General features: G+C 39.5%; 1 protein-coding gene across 4 annotated transcripts in view; it reads left to right on the top strand.

The window, feature by feature from the left end:
* The first annotated feature begins 1794 nt into the window (after positions 1–1794).
* BLK (BLK proto-oncogene, Src family tyrosine kinase) overlaps positions 1795–15159 on the top strand; it is an 82387-nt gene continuing 69022 nt past the window's right edge. For all 4 annotated transcript variants that reach the window (XM_078149733.1, XM_020985383.2, XM_020985390.2 and 1 more), the window contains exon 1: positions 1795–2063. The gene's annotated coding sequence lies outside the window, so the exon portion shown is untranslated. The remainder of the gene's footprint in view (positions 2064–15159) is intronic.

Consider the following 15159-nt stretch of genomic DNA (forward strand, 5'->3'; position numbering starts at 1 on the left):
ATAAAGATCTCTCTTGGTTCCTCAATTTGGGTTTCCTGATAATCAGAGTTGTCCCAAAGTGAAATGGGTGCTTGCAGCAGAAATGGTTCCCTTTGCCAGAGGGGTTGAATGTGCCAGGGGTGTTGTAGATTTTCTCCTTGGGCCCTGAGTTTCCTTCCACCTTGACGATCCTGTGTATCTTTGTTGCTGCAGTCTTCCTCATGTACATTGCACATAAAGCCGGATGCCATACTGCATCAGTATTCAGAAGCTGCTAGGTGGCACAGTAGATTGAATGCTGGACCTAGAGCCAGGAAGACCTAAATTCAAATCTGGCCTCAGGCACTTAGTAGTTGTGTGGCCCTGGATAAGTCACTTAGTCTTTTTTTTCCCTTCAGTTTCCTCTACTATAAAATGGGGATAATAATAGCACCTACCTTGCAGGGTTGGTGTGAAGATCAAATGGAATAATATTTGTAAAGAGCTCAACAAAGTACCTGACACATAATGGATATTGTATAAATGCTTACTCCTGTCTCTTCCTTTCTAACATAATAATTTGTTATATATAGAGCCTTTCCTGCATATCAATCAATCAATCAGCAAGTGTTTATTAAGTGCATACTACGTGGCAGGCACTGTGCTAGGCAGTGAGGCTACACAGACAAAAATGAAATAGCACCTGCCTTCAAGAAGCTTGTATTCTAATGAGGGAGAGAACATGTCTTTATACAAGTATGCGTAGATTATATAAAAATGAATAAAAGCAAGTCTGAGGACGGGAGGCATTAGTAGCTTAGAGTAAGGAGTATGAGCAAACATTTCTGTAGGAGGTGATGCTTGAGCTGAGCTTTGAAGGAAATCAAAGAAGTATAAGGGGAAATCCAAAAATAGGTCCTAGAAGGACCTATGCTGTTACTAATATTAATGAAAATACAAGATACAATAAAATTTGTTATCTCCTCTGTTGAATTGTGAACTCCTTAAATGGAATGGAATTGAGCTCATTTAAACTGAACTGAATTAGACAAAATGAGTTTAATCTATAATGCCTAAAGCGTAAGAAAGAATTTCCTCACTACAAGGATGTTGAGATCCTAAATGTATCCAAGGTTTGGGAGCGGAGCTCATGCTGGGTTTTGTAACCTGTCCAACACTAAGGAACAAGAAGCAACCTTCAAGAGCCATCTCAACAGCAGCTGAGAAAAAGTTCATTAGGCAGCAAGTTGCATTGGATTGGACCGATGTTAGGTAGAAACTGTTGTTTAACCTCCTCTCTCTAGAGACCAAAGTGTCATAAAGCAGATTGTGCCCCTGAAGTGTTGGGGTAGGGGAGAAATGTTTGCACTTTTGCTCTTGCCATATCTTCAAAGTAAATATCTCTCTGTAAAAGGACTTTTTCAGCCATCCTCACTAGTTGGGTCAAAAAGACTGACCATTCTCTGATCTGGGTGACCTTTACATAGAGTTTTGCCACAGAATTAAGCAGAGCACATCAAAACAAGCTATAGAATCAATCTCAATAATTCTGGACTGAGGTTCCCCAATAACTGAGATGAGATTAGTCCTAGGTGATCCCATTAAAGGCTCAGGAAATTCCCACCTCACTAGGCTGAAGCCCCATGAGGATTTTTTGCTGTCTTGACACAAACTGGTTTGGGGCAAAAAATATGACAGTACCTGGCATTTCTACCTCATTCTCAAGAGAAGAGGGGCTAGTTGGATTTTTAGTTCATTAAACCTCCTGTGAAACTAAGAAGTACTTTTAGTTGTGCAAGCCACGTGACTTCTGAAACCACTTTTTGTGCCTGGAAGGTTCAGCATAATAGTTCAACTGGAAGAGTCCCTGGGCCACTACAGCCCTGAATTTGCTCCTTGGGTATAGCTGGGTAGAGCTCTGACCACAGAGTCTGTCAGTGAGCCAGGCAACCAAAAGGCTGCCTGAGATGAGACTCATTGTTTCATGGACATGCGGTTTCTTTAGGATTTAACTATATCCACCAAGGATTATTTCTGCTGTAAGGGCTTCCTCCAAAAGGGTGACCATCGGGATTTAAAGAACTATGCTCTAAAGCATTGCCAAGGTAAAGACCTAAGTTGTTTTGTTTTTCATTTTCAGTTATGTGCCTAACATTAATTGTGTTTATCATCATGAATTCATTTGAATGGTTTACTCTGAGGTTTTGTTTTTGTTTTTTAGCTTTTTTAGATAGGTAATTAGGAAAACTATGATTATTATGGATAATGAAAATGAAATAATGTAGTCACTGCTGCTGTGGTCAAGGGATTGCTATCTGATTGATTTTTCTTTTTATTTGTTTTTTTTAAGGGGAGGGAGTTCAGATATGTGATTTTTATCAATGTAGGGAACTTCCAGTATGGAAATTCCTTCCACTGATACAGATAAGCAAGCTTATCTGTAATTTATAGTCTTAGTTGCGTAGGGCACTGTGAAAATAACATGGTTTGACCAATGTTATACAACCAGTATGTGTAGGAGGCGGGACTGGATCCTGATCTCTCTGATTCTAGCGATGACCCTCTAGCAATCAAGCTTGGTCACTTCATAATATTTTTGGTCCTATCTCAGATGGTTTTAAAAATCTGAGGGCAAATGGCAGTAAGAAATTGATTCCATCTAAGGACGAAAATCTAGAGAGTGAAGAAGTAGGAGATATTGCCACCAGAATTTCTTCTTTGAAAGGAAAGATCAATGGGGAAAAAAAGGAAAAAAACAGTATATATTTTGAAACTGCCTTTTGCCTCAGTACGTCAATTGCTATTTGGCTAGTTTCTCTTCTCCTCTTTATTTAATTGTTTATATATACACCAAGACTGATTTGTTGGGAATGGTTTTGTTGTTAGGTTCCCCTTTTTGGAGGTTCTTTGCAATTGTGAATAATTCTTTCTGGGTGGAATATCAGGCCTAATGTCCAAAGAAGGTATTAATGTATAGTCTTAGGCCATGGAAGGTCCCAAGCCTTCTCCTTTTTTTTCCCCCCTTTGGCTAGGCAATGGGGTCAAGTGACTTGCCCAGGGTCACACAGCTAGTAAGTGTTATGTGTCTGAGGCTGGATTTGAACTCAGGTCCTCTTGAATCCAGGGCTGGTATTCTTATCCAGTGCCCCATCTTCTCCTTTTTAATGTATCTCTTTGGAATACTACCTTTGGTCCTTAGCCTGGTCCATGGTAACTATAGGACATAGCCAGGTACTGTGTTAGGCAGTGAGGCTACAAAGAAAGGCAAAAACCAGTCCCTAATTTCAGTGAGCCCATATTCTAAAGGAGGAGACAACATAATTGGATGCATACAAGATCTGTACAGAGTAGATGGAAGGTAATTTGAGACAGAAGGCACTAACAATAAGGATGACTGGGAAATCCCCTCTGCAGAAGGTAGGATTTCCTTCTTGAAGGAAGCCAGGGAAGCTAAGAAGAAAAGGTGAGAAGGGAGAGTGTTCCAGGCTAGAGCAAACCAGTGAGCCTTCTCCATCTGACAGCTGATGTTAGATGTTAGGTTGCTGTTCAGGGCTCTGGCCTTCACCACTAGCAAAGTCCATCATTAACAGAAGTTATAACTGAAGCAAAGTGACTCACCCTTCAGAAAGATGAGTCAGGGCACTGGCTGGAATTAGAATTCTCCCCCAAGCTCACATCCTATTGCTCAGGCACACAAAGTCAAACCATACATTCAGGCAATGTAGGGTAAGGGCTTCTGTGAAACAGTTAACTTTTGAGAAAAGACTGGGCATGGAGGAAGTGTGATACACATACTTGAAAAAGCAAACATCTGGTTGCAGTGATAACGTTAGACTGAGGAAGCTAAAACCTGACTGAGAAGTGAAAGTCTACCGAGATTTCAGCAGTTAGGCCCTAATTAGCATTAGCTGAAAATAGGTTTGCTTCAAGTTTGTTGTGATGAGTAAGAGTTGAGAGGGGAGGAAAGATGGAGAAATCTGGGTGATTCCAGGGGTTTCCAGTCATCCCAGCTAATTCCAGTGATTTGTGGAGCTCAAAATAGGCTAGCCTTTGCCCTCAGAACCCCAGGAAAAAAAGGTGTTATTTCTCTGAGCTGATATTAAATACAGAATGCGATCGATCCCTTTCTCTATCTCAGTTGCTTCCTGCTCATTTCTCCCATCTGTGTTAAGCAAACACACAGGCAGGGTTAGAAGCAGTACTATGAAAACTCATAAAGAGTAGGGAATTATAATTAGAAATGAAGCTATGCTAGAGGAATCAGATAGAGGAAACATGAGAAAGCTAATACTCGCATGAAAAAGCATGTATTCAGCTTTTCTAAATGCCGAGCTTTATACATACAACTAGATGAAAACAGAAAATCAAGACATTCCCTCCCCGCTCTCAACAAGTCCACATTCTAACTGAGGATGGAGGGTTCATTTATAGGGCAGATAGAAAGGCCCAATAGTAATGCTGTACATGATCAGGGCAGATGGCAAGGCCTGCTTACCCTTATGGCACAGTAACAGGGCAGATGGAAATATGAAATGTGTATTATTGTTAATTTGTTCTATTTCTGTGGATTAATGTGACTTGTTGATGATATATGTATAATGATAATGACCCATCATTTTTCTCTTTTCTAGAACTTTAAAAATGGGGCAGAGCCTTTCAAATTAGTCTTTCCTATGCATTTCTCTAATTTCCAAGGCTTCCCTCCACTATCCACCCTTCACTGACCAGACCCTCTGCCTAATTCACTAGAGTCCCTTTCCAAACAGAGTCAAACTTTGGCAAAATTAGGAAGTAGTGTAATTTTCTCAAAGTGAAATCAAATGCAATAACTTACATTAAATGTTTTGAAGACCTTCAAATGATATCTAAATGCTAATTATTCTTGTTATTACTATTTTCCTTTTCTTCTTCCTCATCTCCTTTTTTGTAATCTCCTCTACCTCTTTAAGTGCTTCTCTTCTGCTCCGCATATTAGTGCCCTCATGTGTCAGCCCCATGGCATTCTACCTGGGCCTGCTAATGATCCCTCTGAATGAAAGTAACTCTTCTTCCATCAGCACAGCCCCCATTTCCTCAGTGTACTGGATCTCATTAAACTGCTATGATGAAGGGATCTAGTGTTTATCAGAACTTGTTTTAATTCCCAGTAAAGTGTCAATGACTGGTCAGAGTTCATTAAGGTTCATAGGCCACTGTGTCCTGTGCCTTTAACTTCTTTAGTTCCTTTCTATCCCCAGATAGACAACCTTCTTCCCACCAATTCCTTTCTTGGGATAAGTGAGGTAGTACTAGTGCTCATACTAGGCTGGGTCCGGGGAAGTGATGGAACGAGCTTCAAAACTGTTAAATTTTTAGTATGTGTATTTATACCTCAGAAATCGGCAAATGCTACAAATCAGTACTTGAGTTTTTGTTTTGTGGATTGTCTAGACTTCAGAAAGTAATGGAGATTCAACTGAAAAGTGTATCCTGTGCACCTTTTTCTTTTCCTGGACAGCCTGTCATTAAACATTTACCAGCACCCCAGTGGCTGGATCTATTGTACGCTAGGTCTCCACCAGTGAAAACATGACATTAACAAACAGTATTAAACCTTGCTTAGGAGAGGCAGCAGACAGTGTGTTATAGCCGGGGAGAGGGTTGTAGTCTAGTACTGCCTCTCACACGTAGTGACTATGTGACCCTGAGCAAATCACTTTATGACTCAGTGTCCCCAGGTAACTACTTGAGACTATAAATTACAAAATAGGTAGGTATTGATCTGGATTGATAGAGGGAGTTTCTTCATTCGGAATTAACCAACACAGAGGAAATCACAGGACTAGATCTAAAAATAGACCCTTGTGTTATGAGCAAAAACAACAACAACAACAAACTTTATGTAGTATCATCTAAAAAGGATTATGGGAATATCATAAATAGAAGTTTAATAATTATTAAAAATTCACAATTTATTGTCTTCTGAAAAAAAGTATCCAAATCTCAGCCCTTATTCTTTGGAACTTGACTTCCTAATAAACAGAGAACCAACATATCATTCTGATACAGCGTGCGAGGGTGGAAAGAGCCTTAGAGTATCAGTTTTGCTTCTTAATAGCCACAGAACCATATGCAAGTCATTTAAATTCTCTAAGATTCAGTTTCCTTTTTTGCAAAATGGAAATAATACATTCTCTGCCTGTCCCATGGAGTTGAACATTTTGTAGACTATAAAACATTACAGAAATGTGAACTATTATTACTAGTGGAATCTCACCTGCTTCAGAAGGCCTTTCCTGCTTATCCCTCCTTCTGGCTCCTTACCTCTAAGACTACCTTTTACTTAAACTTGTATATAACTTGGTTTTGAAGTCCAGAGAAAGTTAGGAAGAGGGACAGGAGGGAAATGAGGGCAGGCCAGTCTCAGTCCCTCACAAAATGGTGGCTCCAGGGGAACTCATCAATAGGGGAAGAATGGGGACGTGCAGGATGAGTAGGCCACAGGGTTAGTAGGCTATTCTAGGGCAAAGAGGCACCAAGCACTGGGGGAAGTGATGATCCAGGATGATCCAGCAGCAGAAGGAACACCCTACATCTTCTTAGTAAGGCACTAGGGCCCAATGCCCCTTCCAACAAAGGTCCACTCCTATAATCTTCTCAAGTTGATTGGGGGGCAACTCATCAAACTGAGACCTCCCTCTCCCTGACTATATATAGTTGCCCAAATGTTGAATACTTGACAGTTTTACATATAGGACACCTTGAGTCTTTGCCTCACTCATAACATAATCATGTAATTAAAAAAATTTTTTTTTAAGTTTCAGGCAATTGGGGTTAAGTGACTTGCCCAGGGTCACACAGCTAGTAAGTGTCAAGTGTTTGGTCTGAGGTCAGATTTGAACTCAGGTCCTCCTGACTTCAGGGCCAGTGCTCTATCTGCTGAGCCCCCTAGCTGCCCCCATAATCATGTAATTTTAAGATGCTTTCCTCCTCTACCACTTGTGTTCTATAGTCAGATAAAAAGAAACAAAATTATATTTTTCAAAACAAATACCATTAAAATCTATGTGAGAAGGATCAAAAGAAATAAATCTCAACTGCTCTTCTTATCATTTTAATTAGGCAGCACCATGTGAAAGGTTGAATTCTCTAAAAATTAAAAAGGAGGAAACAATTTTTTTTTCTTTTTTAGGTGCTAATTTGTCCATGTGTTGATCCATTCAGCACATGTAACTAGAGTGCATAAAAATTTAGATTGCCATAATTATCTGTTGGTCTAAAAGTACATTCCATCACAATAGATAACACCAGAAGAGATCAAGTTCTTTTCTGTTTCTCTTTTTGCTGACTGGAGAAGAACAGAAAATTGATCACAAAATTCTAGGGTTCTCAGAGGAATGCCTGAATGAAACAATAAATCAGAGTCTGGTCTAATTCCTGAGAGGGCACACTGTTAGGGGAAGAAGAGTTGATCCCTTCATCTCTGGATGGAGAAATCTCTTTCTGTACTTGTCATCCCATTTCACTCGAGGATTGACTACTAGGTCATGACTCAAGACTTACCAGTTAAGGGGGGGGGAGGATTAAGACTCCTGAATTTTGCATGTCATCTTGGGGAGGGGGGAGGAGAGGGAGGTAAAATTTAGAACTCACAGTGTTATAAAAGTGAATGTTGAAAACTAAAAATAAATAAAGGGGGGAAAATAAAATTGAATCAAAACCACTTGAACATAAGAAAAAAAAAGACTCCTGAATTGATGAGCTGAGTTTCTTTGGCTCCTTGCGAGGACTGACTTGCCAGTATTGTTGTGAAAGATGTTACTTTTTTGGTCCAGCATCCTTTGACCTAAGATACCAGATTCTCCTAGGCAACCACAGTGATTGCTAAGTAAGCTCAAGGTATTTCAAGGTATTTTTGCCAAAAGCAGACAGGGTTTGGAAGAGACACTACAAAAGTGCAGCATGTACGCCTAGCTGTGGCTCAGGAGACTAAACTGGCCTACTGGGCAAATAGGGATTTCTGTTAACACAATCAATAAGTGTATATTAAGTGGAAATATGTTTTACATGACTGCATATGTATAACCTATATCAGATTGTTTGCTTTTTTGGGGAGAGAGAGGAGAGGGTGTGAGGGAGAAAAATTTGGAACTCAAAATCTTTAAAAAAATGAAGGTTGAAAATTGTCTTTACATGTAATTGGAAAAAAATAAAATATTATTTAAAGAAAGAAATAAAAAAAACCAAGCATTTATTAAATGTATACTGTATGACAAATACTCTGGTAGATACTGGTTATAAAAAAGACAAAAACCTGACTTCAAGGAGCTTACTTCCATCAGGCTGTTAACAAGTGTTTCTTAAATCCTTACTGTCCCAATCAGCGTGCTAAATGCTGAGGGATACAAAGTAAAACAAAAACAGTCATTGCTTTTAAGAAGCTCACTTTCTAATGAGAGAGCAATATGTAAATAACTAGGTACATGCAATATAGACAAAGTAGAGGCAAAGTAATGCCATAAGTATATGCAAAATCATTAAGCATGCATACGATGTGTGCCACCTCTGTCCATGTGAACCCTTGTATCTTAAAAAAGACTAGCACGTTGTATCTCATTTTTTAAGTTTGTTGGTAGGTGCCCACTGGGGCAAGGGAAAGCCCTCTGTCAAATCTTTTCAACGGATCCAGCGATAATATTTAAAATAGAGTCAGAGCCCCAGTTATTCCACTTCTTCTAGGACCTACCTTTCCTTTTCAGCCTATTTCCAATTTCCTTCCCAAAGGTTTTAATTTCCTAGTAAAACAAGCAAGAGGCATAAAATTGTATTGCCTTCATGCTAGTTGTGTCCATTCCCAGGACCCTCTTGTCACTAATATTTATGGTGTCCAGTGTGCTCTGAGAACTTAAGAAATATTCAACAATAATAACATCTCTTTTTTAAAAAAAAATACTAGACTTGAGATCACAGGGGAGATCTTTTGATTAGAATCTTGCTTCCTTGGGAGTTTTGACTCAAGCTCTCTGCAGTACCATATTTGTGAACAAGATTATTGCCCTTGCATAGCTATTTTTTTCATTACTATTAACAACACATTCAGCAGATTTTATCAATATAATCTGTTCATTTCAAGCAATGTTTCTCAGAACAAATACTTCCCATTCCTGTTTGTTTAAAGAATCATCATCATCTTCCTAAAATGGCTGCCTTCCCTTAACGATGGAGTGCTTCTCTGTCCTTTCTGTGTCCTCACCAACCAAATCTGAAATATTCTGGATTATTGTCAGTCCACAAATAGTTATTGACCTTGACTACTCACTGTGCTAAGTTGTGATGAGATATGGAGAAGATTAATGTTGGTCTCTGAATTCATGGAGTTTATTGTCTAGTAGACTTTTGGCATAGTGGGCGTGTGACTTCTTTAGTGACATCTCTGAAAACCAATCTTCCTTCTAATGACCAAAAAACTTTAGGAAACTGAATGGAGAAAAAGCCCAACAACTGAAGGAGGGGGAAGTATGATCCTTTCCTCACCGGTTTTGCCAATATATATAATGGTATAATGACAATATTTAACACTTGGTATTAAATGCAACTATTAGCTGTGCTGATGTGTGTAGCAACTAGTATAGTATTTACCTCAATAATTTTTTGGTTGAGTTTTTGGAATTATACATCGCTAAGGACTATACAAAATTAATTACTTAAACATGGTCCCTAGTCCCTGCTCTCTATGAGATTATGTCTAAAAACAGAGTGTACATATGTCTTGGATACAGTCAAATAGATAAGTTTATGGATCCATCTTGGAACCTGAATTAAATAGTTTATTATTGTAAGAGCTATAAGGACAACCTTTTAATGTGGTATTTTCCATATGGCTACAGTCCATAGTATGAGACCCCAAGGTGATGTTCCAAGGAGATTCAAGAGGATCTCTGATTAGGTGTTGTTTAAATAGGAAAACACAAACAAAGCTCCATACTCCCCAACCCCCAAACTCAACCAAATCAAAAAAGAATTCTTGTTACTAAAACTATTAACATGTAGTAACAATAGCCAGCCTTAACTAATTTTTGTTTAATTGTCAATGGGGAAAACATTCTAGTGTAAAGGAGGATTTGGACTGTCCCTTGGAATATTTTTCACCTGTAGCTATATAGCCATTACAGGGCTATCTTCTCCTGGTAGGGGTTTCATTTTTCTGATTGTTTATATTTTTCCAACATTAAAAGTTAAAACATTTATCTCTGTCATCCTTCTCCATAGGCAGATGAAACCTCTATTCTCATAGTTGATCATCATTTAAGTTCTATGCTTCATTTATGCCAGTGTCTAAGCACAGGATTATATAGAATCTCGATGACAAGGTAACTTCAGGTTCTGAGATTTTGTGATTCCATGATTCTATAAAGTAACCAAAGTCACATAGCAGATTTTACTTACTGAACCTGATTCAGAATCCAGATAGCATAACTCCCCATCCCAGAGTTCTTTCACCATATGTTGTTGACTTTCTAATTGAGCCTTGAACATTTCCACAGCTAACCCCAGGGTGACTGATTCAAGGGATGGAAAAAAAAAAGACATTTTGCTTAAAAAATCTTTCCACTCCTGTAGAAACTTGACACAAATCAGAAATATGTGTTGAGTTCATTTCTCATTTCAGAAGAAAAGTGTGATATTGGTGAAAGCAACACTTAGGTTAAAGCACGCTTGGGAATGTTCAAGTCAACAATAAAATCATGTATAGTAGACAAACAAGTTTAATGATTTTCAAAAGGGAATATTTCCAACCTCTGGAAAAAAGTCCACTAGACTCAGGGAAAGCATGTTAATAATAACCTTTTATTTGCATAGCATTTTAAAAATCACTTTCCTCTATGTCATCTTATTTTATTTTTCCCACTTTACATGAGAAAACTAAGGTTAATTGGAAGGTTTCCTGTTCAGCTCCTCAACCTCCTGTATTCCCACGACCTTTATCTGCAGTCACCTTTTAGTCACACACCAAAGGAGTGATGAACATGCTTTAGACACCACCCCCATCACCACCACCACAACCCCCACTGAATTTGTACTAGTTATAATTACTAGTTCAACCTCAGGCCCTGCATGTAGGAGGGGAATGGGACCGGGGTAAATGGATCCCTTCATCAAAATCATTGTGAAAGGCCTGAGAGCTCTTAGGGAAATTGAGAACAGACCTCGGGAGGTGGAGACTTTAGGAAGTACATATTTGCTGAAGGACATTGCTATATAGGCAAGTGTCCCAAGGAGGGCCTCAAGATAACACCATAAAAGGTTTGGTTGAAGGAACTGGAGTAGGTTTAGTCCATAGAAGAGACTATTGGGATTTGATGGCTGTTTTCAAATAATTGGAAGGCTGTATTTTAGAAGGACTAGGCTTGTTTTTGGTCTTATAGGGGAACTAACTGAGAACAGTGTGGAAATTACGGAGAAGCCAATTTCAGTTTCATATTAAAAAAAACAAAACACCTTCCTGTTAATTAGGGCCATCCAAAAAGTGTAACAGACTTTCTTGGGAGGTAAAGGCTTCTCTTGCTCATTAGAGATCTTGAAGAATAAAGGTGGATGCCTGCTTGACAAGTATGCTATAAAGGAGATTCTTGTTCAAATATTGACTGGACAAGATACATATGATTTCTTTTCCAACTCTGAGATTATGTGATCCAAAGTAAAGCATCATAAAAAGAGGGGACTCCAAATATGTTGATAGAGAGCAGAAGGTCAGCTCGTGAGACTTGAGTGTAGGAAAGAAGCAAGACTAGACAGGGTACTTCAATGGACTGGGCCTAGGCATTATCAAATAAGTCCTAAGTTCAAGTGGTTGTAAGGAGAGTGGTTTTGATCTGAGGCTAAGGACGTGGAACCACAGAGTTTTCTTTTCCATGGTCCAAGAGAATTATAAAAGACAGTTTGGCTTGAGTCTAGGGGTAGAAGTGGGATGAAATAGCAAGAAAGTACATTGAGCCTAAAGTTGGGGAGAGGGGTCAGAGAAGAATCCAGAAGCTGGAGAGGTGATGAATATGGACAAGCAATGAGTAGGTTGTTTAAAAGCCTGGAGAGACTAATCATGAACTCAGATGATAATGAAACAACTATGTTTCCCACCACTTGGCAGAGGAGCAATAGATTAGAAGTTCCAAATGAGACATACATTTTCAGGCATTGTTAATGTGCTGTTTGTTTTTGCTTGATTTAATTTTTACAAGGGAAAGCTTGGGATAGAGGGAGAGGTAGTGATGTGATGCAAAAAAAAAAAAAGAAGGAAAGAAAGAAAAGAGCATCGGTAAAACATTTAAAACAATATGCAAAAAAAAAAGCAGAAGGAAATTCAGAAAGTGACACACAAGTAGAGTGGTGTTGTTACTTCCATGTTAAATTTTACATATACTTAAAAAGAAACCATAGCTAAGAGAAGTTCATAGTTCCATATATAGGCCTCTTTTCTGTCTTCTTGGTGATATTGAAATGTTCATGTTTGCTGATATTTGTGAAGTTTATAATAAGCTTAAAATTATATTTTAATAAATAGCCTGGCACAGGCTTATATTAAATTATGATGGGGTGTAGAGTTATACAGAGTTCCTTTTTCAAGATCCCTCCCATTATTGCCATGTTTGTACTGTATGACATTTAGAAGTGGACCCTTTGAGGGACAGGGACCCTAGGGCAGGAGGAGAAGCTATGAATGTCAGGAAAAATGGAGCAGAATTTGCTGGGAGAACTTTGGAGTAGAAATACTCATTGTTTTGACTCCCTGGGAGAGCCAAAGCAGAAAAATTACCCAGGAATGTGATGATGGAACCCTCTTTTTGCGATTTACAAATCAAAAGCTCTTCTTCTAAACCCAAATAGGGGGTGGGGGTGGAGAAGGGATTTCATGGTCACTTTTCTGTGATGACCCTTGGATCACTATCTGGTTCCTTGAGTCTGAATGTCCTTTGCAGGCTTGTAAGTGCTTGCTCCATATTTCCTGGATGCTGTTCCCAAACAAGTCTTGGTTGATGACTGAATCAGGACCTGGGATCAGAGGAATTAAGGACTGACCCTGAAGAACTGAAAGGAAAAGACGAGCAAGCAGAGCATTGTGGAAAGGAAACGTAGGTTTGACACAGGATGCCAGTTATTCGTGTTAGGCTCGCGATTCTTATTTCTCCAGCTGCAGCTGTGGGAACTTAAAGTAGTACTGTGGTTGGGAACCTCAGCCTGGGGGGAAGCAAGTTAGGCTTCTGAGGTTTGCTCTGTGTTCCTGCCCAGGCTGATTTTATTTATAAGCTTTCACCCTAATGTGCCCATATGTACTACAACAACATCACACTGGCCTTGCTATTGGTGATGCTGGCCTAATCATGTTCCTCTGGCAGACTAACCTTGACTCAGATTCAAGCAAAGGGAGGTGCCACTTTGGCAGCTTTCTCTCTGTGGGTTTCACCAATCCTGATAATAAGAGAGCCACAATGGCAGTGGGCAGCATTCACATTACATCAGTCCAAGTTTGGTTCCAGACTTCAAAGGACAGAAACAGAGCCTCACACTTAGTTGATCTAACTAAGGGATTTATTGATTTTATTGTTAGTTTGCAAATCAAACCCATCTAGTAGACAAAGAGGATTGAGGCATTGCCATGCCCAGGTCTCAATATTGCTTCTGTTTCTGATAGTTCCAGCCAACTAACCCTTGCCAGAACTTTGCAGGCTAATTCCATACAGCCTGGGAGCTTAGAGTCTGGGAGGGATTGGGGGATTTACACTGAAATAATTAGTATTTGATGCTTCAGTCTAGGGCGAATACACTTCAGGCATATTTGAATCCACCAATCATGAGTAATCCAAATAGGAAGGAAGGAAGGGAGAGAGAGAGAGAGAGAGAGAGGGGAATAAGCATTTATTAAGTGCCTACTATGTGCTAAGTGTTTTACAAATATTACATCATTTGATCCTCACAACAGTCCTGGGAGGTAGGCATCATTATTATCCCCATTTTACATTGAGAAAGCTGAGGGAGACAAAGATTAAGTGACTTGCCCAGGATCATACAGCTAGTAAGAGTTTGAGATCATACTTGAACTCAAGTCTTCTGGATTCCTGGATTCCCAATTCTCTATTCACTGCACCACCTAGCTGTCTCTCCTAAATATAAAATAGAGGTTGGCAAAATTCCACTAGTGCCAAGGGATATATTCAGTGGACTGACACTTGGGTTTTGCCTATATGTGCCCACCTATACAGAAGGGGCCTAGTCTATATTTCATCTGTCTCCACACTGTGCCATACGTAAAAGGCCAGAAGAAAATTGAATCATGACTCTGGGCCTCAAAATCTCCTGGGCAGAGGTTTCTAACACTGAGTTCAGTGACTTACCCAAGGCTATACAGTGAGGTGAGAGTGACCTGATCTGAGTGTTGCCTTCTCCAGGTACATTGAACAAAGAGATCAGAAAATTTGGACCAGCTGGTATTTGTATATAGGAGGGTAGGGATGGTATTGTGCACCTGGAAGCAAGGGAATGAACTTCTAGGCCTAACAGAAATTGGGCGGGGAACTTTGTACAATGAGGGTGCCCTTTCTCCTCCTTTGGCATTTTGTTTTGATGAAAATCTGTGTCTGAAGGAGTTCACACTGAATCTACCAAACATGGGCTACTGCTCTCTTAGCCTATTGTTTATGAGTAATCATGGAAAGAAGCAATAATATATTGAAAGGAGAGGCAGAGTCGTTGCTGAATGTGGGTGATGGCAATTCAAACTTAAAGGGCAAAATTGATTTTGTGCACCAGTACTTAGCATGGTGCCTGGTACATAGTTGGAGCTTAATAATTGTGTTCTGATTGCATTAATGAATATCGCCAAATGTTTGCAAGCCTTCTTTGATGCTACACAGGTGACTTTCCTTTTCTTAATACCACTAAGGAAAGACATCTTATTGCTTCATTGACTTGTTGCAAAGTGTGGTGTCTTTCATAAATCAACTCAGATGTTAAATCTGGAAGGGACTTTATGGATCATCTAATCCAACTCCCTCTTGCCCAAAGAGGAGAAGGGGCTTGTATCATTACTAGCTGTGTGACCCTGGGCTAGTCATCTAACCTCTGTCTGCCTCAGTTTCCTCATTTGTAAAATGGAAATAATGATAGCACCTGCCTCCCAGGGTTGTTGTGGGGATCATATGAGATGATGATGTTTGCAAAATCACTTTG

Source organism: Phascolarctos cinereus, unplaced genomic scaffold (genome assembly GCF_003287225.1).
Source record: "Phascolarctos cinereus isolate Bilbo 61053 unplaced genomic scaffold, phaCin_HiC Scaffold_2;HRSCAF=192, whole genome shotgun sequence".
Classification (NCBI taxonomy): domain Eukaryota; kingdom Metazoa; phylum Chordata; class Mammalia; order Diprotodontia; family Phascolarctidae; genus Phascolarctos; species Phascolarctos cinereus.